Here is a 14,599-nt window from a genome sequence, read left to right as displayed (position 1 = left end):
TGCACTGAAAAAGAGGTTAAAGCTGCTGCCCATAGAGCACCCTCAAACAACAGAGTTACAAAAGGAAAAGGAGGTCGATGAGCAACTGGACCTCATAATGCAGCTCAACCAGAAGGTCCTCGATTTGGAGAAAGAACTTGAAGGGGCATTACAAGATAGGCAGGGAGAATCTACATCCCAAGTTCCTCCAACCACATCAACCACAGCAACAACAACAGAGGCAGCAGTAGCCCCTGTCACAACCACAGCCGCAACAGGAGCAGCAACAAAAACAGCTCCAGACTCTAGTACAAGCATGGAAGACTTGACCAAGGCTATTAAAGAAATGGAGCTCCAGGCAAATGAGATAAAGCAGGCCAAGGAAAAGTTGGCAGAACTAGATGGCAAATATGATAAATCAAAAATGACTGTGGCAGAACAAGGCAGAGAAATAAAGGCCTTGAAAGAGAAAATAAAGACTTTGGAAAAGGAGCTCAAGCTAGAGACTGCTATGGCAGAAATCAAAAGAATTTTGTGGGCCCGCATTGACCAATCCATCACCAAGAAATGGAAATCAATTAATACTGTGCATGAGTAGATGGATTTGATTGGCCAAGCACAGACAGAGATTCAAAGGGCCAGAATAGTGCTGGGAAACAGGCCGGAGCTGGCCAATAGATTGATAGATTTTTTGAACAGGCAGAGAAAGGAAGAACTGGCAGCCATCAATATTGTCAACAGAATAGAGGCTGTCCTTACAGTTAAAAAGGTACTCACTCTCAGAAATTATGTACAAACTATGGAGAGGAAGTGCTATGAAATTCAGGCTGAGGTGGATGAGTACAAGGCCAAAATGGGAGCACTGCAAGCCAAAGGACTGCCTAGCCTACTAAACAGCACGGGAAGACTGCTCTCCCATGAGCAATATGCAAACAGGATGACCACCTTTGTGGAAAATCAAATTACTGCATCAGGCAGTACTTCGGAGGAGGCAGGGCCTCCAACAGGGCAGAGTCTTCTACAGAAACTTGAGAATATATTTTTTATTGAAAATGAAATCCACCACCTTTTTGAGACTCCTCCAAATTTTTACAGATATACTGAAGCAGATGAGACTTTGGTGAAGATCCGAAGACACCAAATGCCCAAGGAGGATTGGTGGCAAGCAATGCTTCAAATTTTGCCACAATAACTTCAGATGTTCCATCCCAGTCAGCTACAGCTCAGCAAAAGTCAAACATCATTAAAGGCAGCTGAAAGATGACTCAGCACAAGACAGCGGCAGCAAGCAAAGAATAAGATATACGCGCTTTTTTGGACAGCGTATCCTCAACCGACTCCAACAGGCCACAAAGTCAACATCTTCTGACCATTTTGGACAGCTAAGGAACTGAAGAGTTACTACAGCATTTACTCCCTCAGCTACAACGCTACAGGAGTTGGCATGACATTAATGAAGCCTTTACTCTTCAGCTAGTTATTTTCTTATGTAAATTATGTATATATACCTCCCCTAGCAACGTATGAGGGGTTGGTGATTTTCACTCTGAGGCAAATGTATTGTACACTTTTAGATTATCTAATGCAAAGGGCTGGACTAGCTCAGTGATTTCCTGAAAGTTTGATGTCTTGCTGATGCCATGCGTGCTGTTACAGAATTCTTGTGCTGTCTGATGGAATAATAAGTTTTTCTCAATCTCTGTTTTTTCTTCTTATGTTATTAAATCATACTCATGTTTCACTGATCTAGCAGTAGAGAAAAGGAATAGTGCAGGATATGTTTGGTTACACCTTGCGCTCAATCTTTACTATTGTAAATGTTTTCTTCAGAATTAATTATGGACATGAATTCTTAATTGTTCATGTTTTCATTAATTCTATAAATATGAATGTTATCTAGAAATTCTTCACTGCTTCTAAATAATATTCTCACTTTTTCTCCATATCAGTTTATTAGAGGATTCTTAATTGCCTTTCATAACCTGGATACATCACACTTAATCACAATTTCAAAATATTGTTTCTCAGACACTTATTTGGCTCTGCAGCATCACTACTGTATCAACACAGCATATCAAACAACTAAAGGACCACTGACTCCATGCCCAATGGCCTAGAACACTCTAGTGAGCACATATATATCTTAACTGAAGTCATCATCCAACAAATTCCAAAAACAAACCTTGAGCATCATAGCTAGCCTAAAATACTATACAAACAAAGCTAAAACATAAAGAGAGAGCCCTCTCTGGTCATAGGTAGGCTAGAACCTGTGACCCAAAGATTGGTTAGTGGTTACCTCGGCCGTATTCCCTTGGGAGTCAAAGGGAACAACCTGAGTGATAACAGATCTTGTCCCATATTTCTTTGCCGATTTTGAGCTACATAACCTTGATGAATTCTGATTGAGATAGAGTCCCCAATAGAGTATTGATAGCCTTTGCATTTGTTTCATACTGCTTTTTACCAGTCGTATCTATAGGATTTGCTAATGGAAATTTGTATCCTCCTTCCATGATATCCCAAACTTTTGTACCAAGAGATTGAAGATAGGTTGTGGTTCTTACCTTCCAATAGATGAAGTTGCTTCCATCAAAGATTGGTGGCCTGATGGATGCCTCCTTTTGGTAGTTGCTCATGATGATAGATCTTCCTTCAAGTGATCAAGCTTCTCCTAAAGGACCTGCTCTGATACCAATTGCTGGAAATGATACTAAGGGGGGGGGGGGTGAATCAGTATAGCAATTTAATAATCCTTCATTTCCGGAAGCAAATTGTTATACGCTACTTCAGTTAATTAAACCTACATATATATATGCAACTGTGCTTTGAGAAAACTATGTATATCTTGTAGACTTATAATTTAGTTAGCTGATCTTAATCTATGTATCAGAACCATAAAACAGTAATCGAGTGTAGTAAACAGTACAAGCAATCACACACATGAACACAAGATATAAGGTGGAAACCCAATCTGGGTGAAAACCACCTGCTACAATTTGTCTTTATCTTCTTTTAATAAGAAAGTTATTTTTACAATATTTTTGTACTAGTGCAGCCTTATACCAGTACACATGCTTCTACCTGCAGAAGGCTACAACCTTCTCGCGTTCTCCAGCTTCTCCTAGAAGGGATCTAGAACCCTCCTAGCTCTTGTACTAGCTAATGTACTAGTACGTAGGTGCTGACCTACAGAAGGCTACAACCTTCTCTTTTATTCCATGGACCACGTTTCATAAATTTTCAGATTGGATCCATCAATAACATCAATCAAACATCGAGTATATTTGCATCAACCAATCTCCTTTGCACGAAACCAAACTGAATCAAACAATCACTTCTCTGAATGTTGTAACCAGAATATAGTAACAGTAACCAGAAACCAATCCTAAACCCAAAACACTGCAGCAATAAACAGAAGCAGCTAAAACATATTTTATGAGACATACGCTACTTCAATATGTAGAACCTGCATGCATACGCTACTGTATTGAGGAAAACCTACGTATATGCATTTTTTAAACACCGAACCAGCGTGTATATATGCCTTTTCTATGCAGAACTTCTCTTCAAGCCTTGAGATCTTGACCCATCAATAGAACTTATCCTTCTCCTTGCGCTCAGGTTCCTCCTTTATTTAGATCCAGCTATGCACCATAACCCAATGACCAGTATTCTAGATCTTGCTCTTCATAAGATATTCAATCTTTGAGTGCCTTTGCCTAATGATCTCCTTCCCCTTTTATAGTCTTAGGCCTTACTTAATACCATGGTCCAAAACTACTTAGAACCAATACTTGGGACCCAATACGTGGGTTCAACACTTCAGATGAGATACCATGCTCCAAAACCATAGGTCCAAATACCAAGGACTAAATACCATGGACTGAAAAACAAGTTTTCCCACATGTACGCGCTTTTCCTTGCATGAAAGTGTGTGCATACGTATACGCGCCTTTTGATCGGCAATCCCACTTGTATACGCGACTTGGTTAAGAGGAACCTGTGTATATCTCTTTTTCCTTCATTCTGAGAAGCTGAACTGTGATCTATCATTTGAGTAAGTTGCCATCAAGGACAACACTTGTGTCATAGTGCCAAACCTGTGTCATAATTCCAACACTTATCACATCTTATCAAGAAGTTAGGGGTACCAAAATACTCACATATACATGCAAGAAGTACAAGTAATAATGAAAACAATAATCAGATCAACAATTTTAAACAATAGTAAAGACATAGAGGAACACCATAAATCAAAAAATACTTATCTTCCAAGAGAGGTAATCATCTCCTTCTTGAAACAAGCTTCCAAAGCCATCACTATCCATTTTCACTTAATATTTCCACCAACTTTATTAGCAACCAGGCTTGATAGAGAGTAGCATATCTAGGGCTTCATCAAATCTGTCACAGGTGCATCAACATATTCACATTGACCATGCCGGGGTTTCTTGATTTGATATCTCAATTTTTTTCCATAATCAGTGGTTTCTCTCAAACCCTAACCTCATAATATCTATCAAACCATAATACACAAATTGCCTAGGGTTTCCTTAAAATGCTAGATTATTTTAGGCCTCCTCCATCTTCTCATGCTCCCATCGAAGGTGTATTCATAGGGGTGATCTTCAATAGCTTTTCTTTAGCCAACACTGGTACCATGTTAATTTTTCTTTGGGCTATATTTTTCTTTTCTTTGATAATTGCATTTATTCATTTACACATTAAATGTACCCCACAATATCATAGAATTATTCCAATTTACATCATTATCCAATGACATATGAAACTATGTAGAAGGAAAAATATCATTATCATTAGTGCAGTCAAACATAACGGAACAATAGAAGAAAATAATTCACACATAGAAACACCAGGATTGGTAGGAGACCAGGGAAAAACCCAATATGGGGTAAACCTTTTCAAATTATTCTTCTTATTATATTTTCATTGAGTGATTTAGAAAAAGAGATTAAAATGATCTATATATTCATCCATATAGCTTTCCAACAAAAATTAACTAAACAATATCCATGAGATGAACCCAACCATTCTCATACTCAAAACATAGATTTAGAAGCCTATAATGAAGTGTAGTTGTATGCAGTCAACTACCGAACATTGCGGTCAATGATGGAAAACTTCGATCAACAGAAAAATATAACTTTACGTCCTAGTCATAGGGAGGAAGTGGGCATGCAAGTGTATGTGATCTTTCAATTCCTCCCCTGAGCTTGTAAGTCAGCGACTAGTCAAATTTTTCCTATAGAAAACCTACAACTAAGTGACAAAAAAGTAGAAAAATACATTCAAGGTTTAGACCTTGCAATTTCACCTTTGAGCGAACCCATTTCTCTGAAAACTTGGCTCAGACATGTGTGAGCCAAAAATAGGGAAGACAATAGCAGAATTATCGATGATGTTGTCCAAATGAGGTGGAGGTCACATATATTTATAGCCTTCCAAGGATGCCCAATTTTCTTTAGGTCCGACCTAATCAAATATGCACATGTGGCTTCATAATTAAAAAATATACCTTCCCTTGTCCAAATTTTACGATCTTTAGGTTGATTTTGGTCCTCTTAAAAATAGGGATTTAATGCAATCATCATCTCCATCAAATGAATTATCCAAATTGGAATTTGGCCCTAGTTTCCAATTTTAACATATTGACTAGATGTGACAAAATGGCCTATAATAATTGTGTAATATGGGTACATGAGCTTGTTAAATGTAATTCGCAAGGTATTATGTTTCGTTCTATGGATTCATGTCATGAATATAAGGGTTGAATGTGTAAATATTTATAATTTCTATTTTATGGATGGCATTATCGTTTTCATGGCTCTGAATCACTGCATGAAATGTCATCTCCCTTATGTAGAATAGAGAGGTTGATTCCCATATTATTTTCCTAAGGAATGGGTTATTCCTATGTTCATTATGATCATGAGAATTTTCTAAATGAATTTGCATGGAAATAAGGACATCTGTAATAAAAATAAATTAAAAGAATAATATAAAATAATTTGGCCATCAAGTCTTATTTCACAAAATCATAATCTTACGAGGAATATCCCTATCCTCATATAAAAATATGTGATATATATGTGTGTGTGTGCACGTGTGTGTATGAAGAGCAATAATAGTGCAAGGCACATATAAATATATGAAACTACACACCTGTATAAGTCTTTGCATACAATATTAAAGGTCAGGCCGAGTATGGATATGGAGGCATAGGAAAATGATCTATCATGTAATCACATAAAAACCATGATTTTTAACCAGCGCAAGGGAGTTAAAAACCTAAGTTCTAGAGGAGATCTATATCGTTTAAACTCTTTAGAATCCTCCACTATTAGATGGACCTTAAAATTATTAACCTAGAGGTTTTGAGGGGAGGATCTACTTGGAACTTCTAAAATTTAATTCCTGGGATGACACAACACGTGGACTAGTTCATTCATAACCTCTTTGAATGGGGCAAAGATCTCAAATATATCTTCTATCATGATGAATGGAAAAGTGTTGGTGGTTGAGTGGGACGAAGCATGTCACCCCAACGATTTCCATTAAAGGCTTCCCAAAAAATATGTTAGAGCTCTTTAAAGGAAACACCTAGGATTTTATCCTCGAGATAATGTCATAGGAGAGGGGCACTTAGATAAGTTTGAGCATAATATTATGTATGAAACCATGAGGAACTATATTATAGGGCTACATGGATGTGCCATGTAACCCTATAAATTCTCGTTAAAGGCCTCCTAGATTTTGAAAAATGGGCTCTAAAGAAAACTCCTAGGATTATATTCCTAGGATGATACAGTCTTGTGGCCTAATTCACTTGTGACCCATGCAAATGGTTAAGAACTCTTGATAGGTTGACGTTTCAGACCATTGAGTGAAGCCTCTACATAATCCTGGAGAATTATTCCTTAGTGGTTTCAAAGAGGTACTTCAAAGGATATCCCCGAGATTTTATTCCTAAGATAAGGTCAAATAGAGGGGCCTGTCCTTACGTAATATGCATATATATTATATATACTATATATGTATTAAATAATGGATCAAGGGGGTCTAATAGGTATTGACTATCATGAACGGGTAAAAATTTGCCATGTGGGATATGAATTGGATGCCCACGTGGGTACCATGTGGAGGCCATGTAGGTTTCATGTGGTAACTAGAATGACATAGTAGAAGTTAATAGGCTAAACATTTAAATTGCTATATATTTTGAATGGGGAATCAAATAGAGGTGAATTATATATAATTTGAAAGGTATCGACAAGATGAACACAACAAAACTATCCATTTTGAGTTTCTAAGAGTTTGGAAAGACTTGAAAAATTTATACCCCATTTCTATAATTGGAATCTTGGAGGTTGGATCAACTCAGCAATTTCCCACTTTCTACCTTAGTAGGGGCTAGGGATCATAGGCAGTATGTTACATTGATGGTGGCTTCCTTTGGAATTTCTTCAACATTCATTACTAATTCTTGATTTTTGGTTCTCTGTCTCTCCTCGCTTAACTTTGTAACTCTTGTAAACAGGTTCCTTTTTCTAAGAGTATGTAGGTGTGTGGTACATAGTCATTTTAGATCAAATTCTCGACAAGCTTCATCTTCTCCTAAGTTAAAAGAATCCAAAGACTTTGCAAGCTCTGCAAAAAAATACTAATTCTTAATAGTGACCTTTCCAACAGTAAATGACAAAGAAATGCATTGTTTTTTCCTTTTGCATGCAAATATAAGCAGCAAGTCATGGTATTTCTTGCATATTTCAGCAATAAAGTACCTATGTATAACAAATTTGGCAGCAACAATGGCTTACCTTTAAATCCATAAATTTGTATAACTATATTATTTTTTGTTTCTTCATGCACCCCTTTTCACCATATGAAAACTTTAGCTTCCACCGATATTTGATGGGGCTCTTGTCCAATTATCATGTAAATTATCCGCTTCACAAAGACATGTTGGATTAGACAAAACTTTAAGGAACTTTTCTTCTTCCATAGTATGGGTTACCAAAACAACATTTTTTTGTCATTAGAATTCAATTTAGGTTCATAGGATAAGTCTTGAAAGCCATCGCTCGAAAGCAGCACTGTTATCATGTATGTCATCATAAAGAATCTATTTCTTTAAAAAAAATGATTAAAAGGAAAAGTTAAATAATTGCAAATGATATTTTCTAACTAGAATACAAAATTCTTTTGTATGAGTACTAAACAAAATAGAGAATGGATTTTGGGACATTCGTTGTAGTTTCTTAGACCATCAGGTGGGCATAGAGCAAACAGAAGTCCCTAAAAATATTTCTAAACAAACACATGTCTAGAACGGAAATATCATAAGGACCCTGGGAAGTTGGTTAAATGAATTATTTAATAATGTTCATCACTCCTACTTGTTACTCTGGAAAACAATCTACTTCTGACAATTTCAAGCACATATATGGTTCTGGTAGCTTGAATATGCATTTGAATGCCTTGGGAGTCAGAGTAATTTGGGCCTTCTTCACTGTTAGCATAATTGTTCTTATTATTAAATAAAAATTGTTTGTGTAGAAATAATTGTTTTCTCTGAAATGAAATAATTATAGAATACATACAACATTCACCAATCTGCTAGACGCAAAGTTATTGATTTTCTTCTCTTCCATTGGAAGCTTCACATATCACTCATATGTAGTTGACAACTGAAATTTTACATTAATAAGAAAAAGTCAGTTAATCTTATCAGTGCTGATATCTTATTTCCTTCCTCTGACAACCATTTTTGCTTTGTACTTTAAAAATAATATCTCAATTAGTAATATTCTCAATGTCGTTTAACTCTAGGTTTCTTGTTATGAAATACAATTATAAGACATTACTATTTGGCATGTCAAATCTATTACATAGGACACTCTCAGTAAAGAGCAATTTACAATATCACAGATGACGTTTATGGGAAATAGTGGAAATAACTCTCAAAATTCCTAAACCATCGCATCCAGTTACTTTGCACTTTTCTCTTGCTTTAATATCATCGATATACATACCCTAAGTGCCAAATTTTTTGAAGTAAATTAAATGTGAATTCCTTGTGAATGGAAATTAGTGTATAGGTTGTCAATAATAACTCCAAGTCAAAAGGCGTGCAAGTACAGTTGTAAAGAAATATTGTGTAGAGACATGGTAAACTATTTCCTCTATGAAGTGACTTAACGGTTGGGATAGTACCCACTACTATGTCAATGTTGATTCACTCTATTTGATAAAAACGAATTTTTGTACATGATAACACTTCCTAGTCTTGATTACATTGTTTATTCATTGTTTTTCCAAAATAATGTGAAAACATATTACATTTTCCTATACTGGAGCATTTGTTGATAGTAAGCCTAAGCCTCATTTTATTTTTGAATACTAGGTGTAGAATCCTCTGTTGGAAATACTAAGAATGGCAAGTGAACCAATATTGGTTTTACAATTGTTATCTTGTACTAGTTAAGATCACTTAGAAAAAACAAAACACAAGATTTACAACGAAAGGATAATTTTATTAATAAGAATGACGAGGACTCTAATCCTCTTTTACAACAATTCAAATTCAAAGTTTTATAATTACAATTATAATTCCTTCGAGGCTCCAACCCTAGACAAAGAGTCCAATATTCTATTTCAAACTAGGCTCCAACCTGTACTATACCATGCTCCAACTTGGTCTTCCCGAGGACTCCAATCCTCTCAAAATTTCAGGCTCTAACCTGATTTTCCATAAGGCTCCAACCTTGTGTGAGGACTTCAATCCTCTATGGCCCCAACCATTTGACTCAATTCTTCAAAATTGTTTTATTACTACTTCAAAGCGTCCAATATTTTCTTCAACAAATCCTGAATGACATCTCCAAGAGAATCTTAAAATAATGTCTCCAAGAATGTCTCCATTAGGCTTCAACAATTCTTTAAGAACTACTTTGACAAGATTTCAAATATTTAATAGTTGTTGCAAATGATATTATCCAACTATTATCCAAAGATGAAAATCAAATTCAACAAGGCATAAAACGTATCTCGAAATCTCTTCATGTCTACTTCAAATAATATTCTACAAAGCTACATCATAATGTTGCTCCATAGTTGACTTCAAAGGATTGTACAGAGGATGTCCTTCAACTAGGTTCTTCAAAAACACTTCAAAATTTCCTACTCCAAAATATGTCTTCACATACTATATTCAAGGCTCTTTAGCAAGTGTGCTCCAAAATATCAGTCTTCAATAGGTTTTATTCAACTCTGTCTTCAATATGTTCAATCCTTCAAGTTTTCAAGGGTTCTCCAATAAGATTTCTTCAATGGGTTTCAAAGGTGCTTCAAGACACTCTTCAAGATATGGTGCCTTTAATCCTTTTCAATTCCTACTCAAGGTTTTTACCATAACAAGTGTTATTAAATCATTTAATAAAGCTACTCTTCTACATTATGATTTTGTTGCAAATATGTCACAAAGAATCTCATTAGTCTATCTTCAAAGGATTCCAAAACATTGTCCTTAAGAATGAAGTTTCCATAATCACAACTCTGAATAGCCAAGAGTCTTCTCACAAAACAAGAATAGGTCTTATACAAACGTTACCATAGGTCTGAAAATAAGAGATTTTATAGTTCTAAGCTCAACTTCAAATTCTACAGGTTCGAAAACAAGTTTGCATTGTTGTCGCAGGTCCGAGAGTTTTATGCATAGGTATTGTTATAGTTTTTTATGTACGAGAGGGTTAACCAAAATGAAGAAAATATGGATTTAGAATAGGATAAATATGTTCACTTTAAAATGGAGTTGTGTAGTCCTTCCAAACATAAACTAGTCGAAGATCCAACCATACAAAAAATGATAAGAAACCAAACAATCTTTCTCTCCTTGCTTCCTTGGTTCATAATTTTTTTTCTCTTCTGCACTTCTTATCTATCTCTGAGCCAAATAGGATGGGTAGAATGACGGGTTCTACTTTGTATTTATACTAATTTTGCCTAATTCTCGATGAACATGTCCTATCAAAGGGCCAACCTATGTAGGCCGATCTATCCTTAATTATTTAAATTTTTTTATTATATTTTTGAATAGATTGTTTTGTGTTTCTTCTCTATAGGTAGACACACATATTCAGACCTTTCTCCCACAACTTGATCTACATTGACATGTAAGTTATAACCACTCCATGATATTTTACATCACTAGATTCTATCAATGCAAAATCCATTGTTTTACTTTCATAATTATTATTTAATCTCAATGTCATTTATTTTGAGAGACAGGACACAATGTTGCATGAAACACGGGTCTGTCTACATGAAGTTGCATTATTAACCACTAGATATTTTGGATCATTTTTACCTTAGTTATGTTCCGGAATGTACACATCATCAACTTCACAAATGAACTCATTGCCTCTTAAACTACAAAACCATGAGATCCAGGATGTATCCTTTCCATTAGAATATACTTCTTCATTCATGCCCCTAGGGAATATTACAGTTCGCTTCAACTAGCGCTTGCTTAAACAATGGTCAAAACATCAATGAAAACCTTATCCAAGAATCTCCCCCTTTGTCATTAATGAAAATACTACCCCCGTTTCAACATTATTTCCCACTTTGACATCAATGGAAAATGGGGTTCTCCTCTATCTGCCTCTTCTCTATGTGACATAGAAGGTACTCTCCCTGTCATAATTATCTCATTTTTTAAATATCAATTTTGTCTAGCATGTTTCTTTAGACATCTCAAAAATGGTGCTAAAAATGGTAGGAAAATTCAACATTATGATCGACAATTTTGTTCACAATATTTCTGTCAACTACTCCCCTTAATAATGATGCTTTCTCTCATCCTATTACTTCCCCTATCATAGTTCTACTCTCCTTGTCATGATACTAGTCCACTAATAATAGTAAAGGGATGTATTTTGACACCATCTATGGATGCCTAGATGAATCTGAAGCTCCATGTAGATCCCCTTTTTCTTACAATAGTAAAAATACATAGAAATGGGTGTGATGGAAATTATCTTGCCACAATTATCTATCAAAGAAATTTAAGAGATGCTTCAGTAACTTGTGTTGCGGTTCCTTGGGCAAATCCTAAGGACTCCATGTATTGAAAGAAAATTATGAGTGTCCATTTTCCATTTAGGATCTTCAAGCCTAGCAAGTAAGTAAGGACTAGAAGAAAAGATTTTTTTTGCATTGCTTTTCGTCGCCTCTACATGAATCAATTCTGAAGGCGTGAATATCGGGTTGATCTCCCAAGACCATTTTTTTGGAACATCATTACCTTTATCTATAGTCATTTTACAAGTAGGTACTTGATGAGAAAACATTCAAATCTAGTTTGGAGGACTGAATGTATTGTATGTCACAATAAGTCTAATATGGTAGGACAATGATCCAGTTTATGTATACAAATGTGTTAATAGTTTACCTTTGAATTCCCTCCTTATGGGTTTTTAACATCTCCAAAATCTCAAAAATAGATTCTCATCCATCCTCTAGTAGCAACACATCCAGCACCACAGTCACAAATTTTATCCATGTGACTTCCCTTGCTAGGGAATTTAAGCTCGCAAAAATGTTCAATAACAAATGAAGACACGCATAGAGATCTGCCATTATGAAAAAATACTATAACGATAATTTGAAAAATTATCTCATGCATCTTTTACAACTCCTCTAATGCCTTATAGCATATGCATATTTGAAACATTAGTCTATACAATACATGCCTTGTACGGAATCCCCAACAAAATGCATTAGGATCCTACCAAGAATGTACTTGTTATGTTTTCATTTCACAAAGACCACGAAAATCTCTCTTATGTGAAAGTTCTTCAAACCTTTTTCTAGATCCAATGTGGAAAACAGTTTGTAGCTTTGGCTATGTTCCCCTTTGTTTGAGTGAATAGAGAGATTTATCTATGTCATTCCTGCTATCGAGAATCCACCTATTTTGTAGAAAAGGATGAGCTTGGATATATTTTAATGATTCTTTTGACAGTTGGATTGTCTTCCTTTTTATATTCAAACTTCATTGACTCTTATAGAAGTTTTTTTTACTTATGAACTTCTTGCAAACTTAATCATATTTTCCTTGGAGTATTCAATTTTGAATATAGATTAACAATTAAGGACAAGGTTTTCTTCTTGTGTTTTTGGCTTCTCATGTTTTCTTCAAATTTGGTTGGGTTTTTCAAAATACCTTTGTTGTTTAGGAAACCACCTCATATTACATATGCAGTCTTGAGCTATGTGACCAATGTTGTGACATTGGTAACATTCTAAATTGAACTTGAATGATGGGGTGACTAATATGTAAGGTATATTTAGAGTTCTTTCTTGTCAACTTTCCACTTTCTTTCTAGATTCTTCTTAGATTTTGCAGTAAGCCCTACAATCTTTAGCATTATGACCAAAGTGAGCACATGAATAACAATAAATAAAGAAAATATTTATGTACCTGGATGAGTAACCTCTCTTGATCTTTTGAAGTTGTCTCTTCTTGGAGGAGACTTATACTTTTGTTGATTCTTACTTTTTCTTACACTGTGCAAAGCTCCCTTGGGATCTTCAGCTTAGATTCTTGCACTACTAACATTTTCACCCTTCTTCCCATTTTCATTGTGATTTCGTATTTGAAGAATGATAGCTTTGAGATTTTCTTCATACTTATCTCTTGGGGATTTGGATCTTCTCTCTTGTTTGTAACAAGATTCACCTATATAGCCAATTCCTCTCTTGTCCAATAATGATCTCTTATATAATGCCCCATCCCACATTTATCCACTTTTACAAGCTCTTCAAGGTAAACATTAGTTGAGTGTCACTATGATATGAACCAACCTCAAAGTTCTAGTTATGGAAGTGCGACATTCAAATTTAAAGTAAACTGGCATACCTCAGGGAAATTAGACCACTCAAGAGCCTACCAACCACCCCAGGTGATCAATCCATGAGTTGTAACTCTTATCCACTAGGTTTACTCCCCAACCACATCCATAACACTTCATCAATGTGCTTGAAAGGATATAACCACACCCATAGGCTTATCTCCATGTGATTATGACTTAGATTTCCCTATTCATGCATGTAGTCTTAAGATATGTGCCGCTTTTTCAGGATAACCTCTAGACCACTCCCCAAGATTGCCTGTAACTTTCTAGAGTCATAAAAATGATGATAATGATTCTAAACAATCGAAAATTGAGCAAGATATTGACCAATACATGCATAATTCAATATAGACGTTTCTTAAAACTTATAGCAAACATAGAATCTATAGGGTATGAATGCATAACTAATCATAAACTTATGAAATTCATTTGAGAATCATCAAGAAGTTTATATGACCTCTGTTAGTGTAATTCTTTGAAGCCTTCCACCAGTGATCAAACATGCTCTTGCAAAGTGGTCTTAGGGTGTCAAAGTCAAATTTTGTCATTTAAGTGAGTCTTCAAGTAAAATTTGATCACCAGGTCTTAGGTCTAGGATTTGTTTTCCAAAATTTTCCAAGTGTCGATCCATGTCACCATTCGGCTGAGTGTACCATCATTCAAAGAGTTTTCTTCATCAT

Source organism: Pinus tabuliformis, chromosome 5_2 (genome assembly GCF_031772625.1).
Source record: "Pinus tabuliformis cultivar Carrire ecotype Pingquan chromosome 5_2, CPIR1, whole genome shotgun sequence".
NCBI lineage: Eukaryota > Viridiplantae > Streptophyta > Pinopsida > Pinales > Pinaceae > Pinus > Pinus tabuliformis.
The sequence above is the reverse complement of the archived record's forward strand: the minus strand, read 5'-3'. Positions refer to the sequence as shown.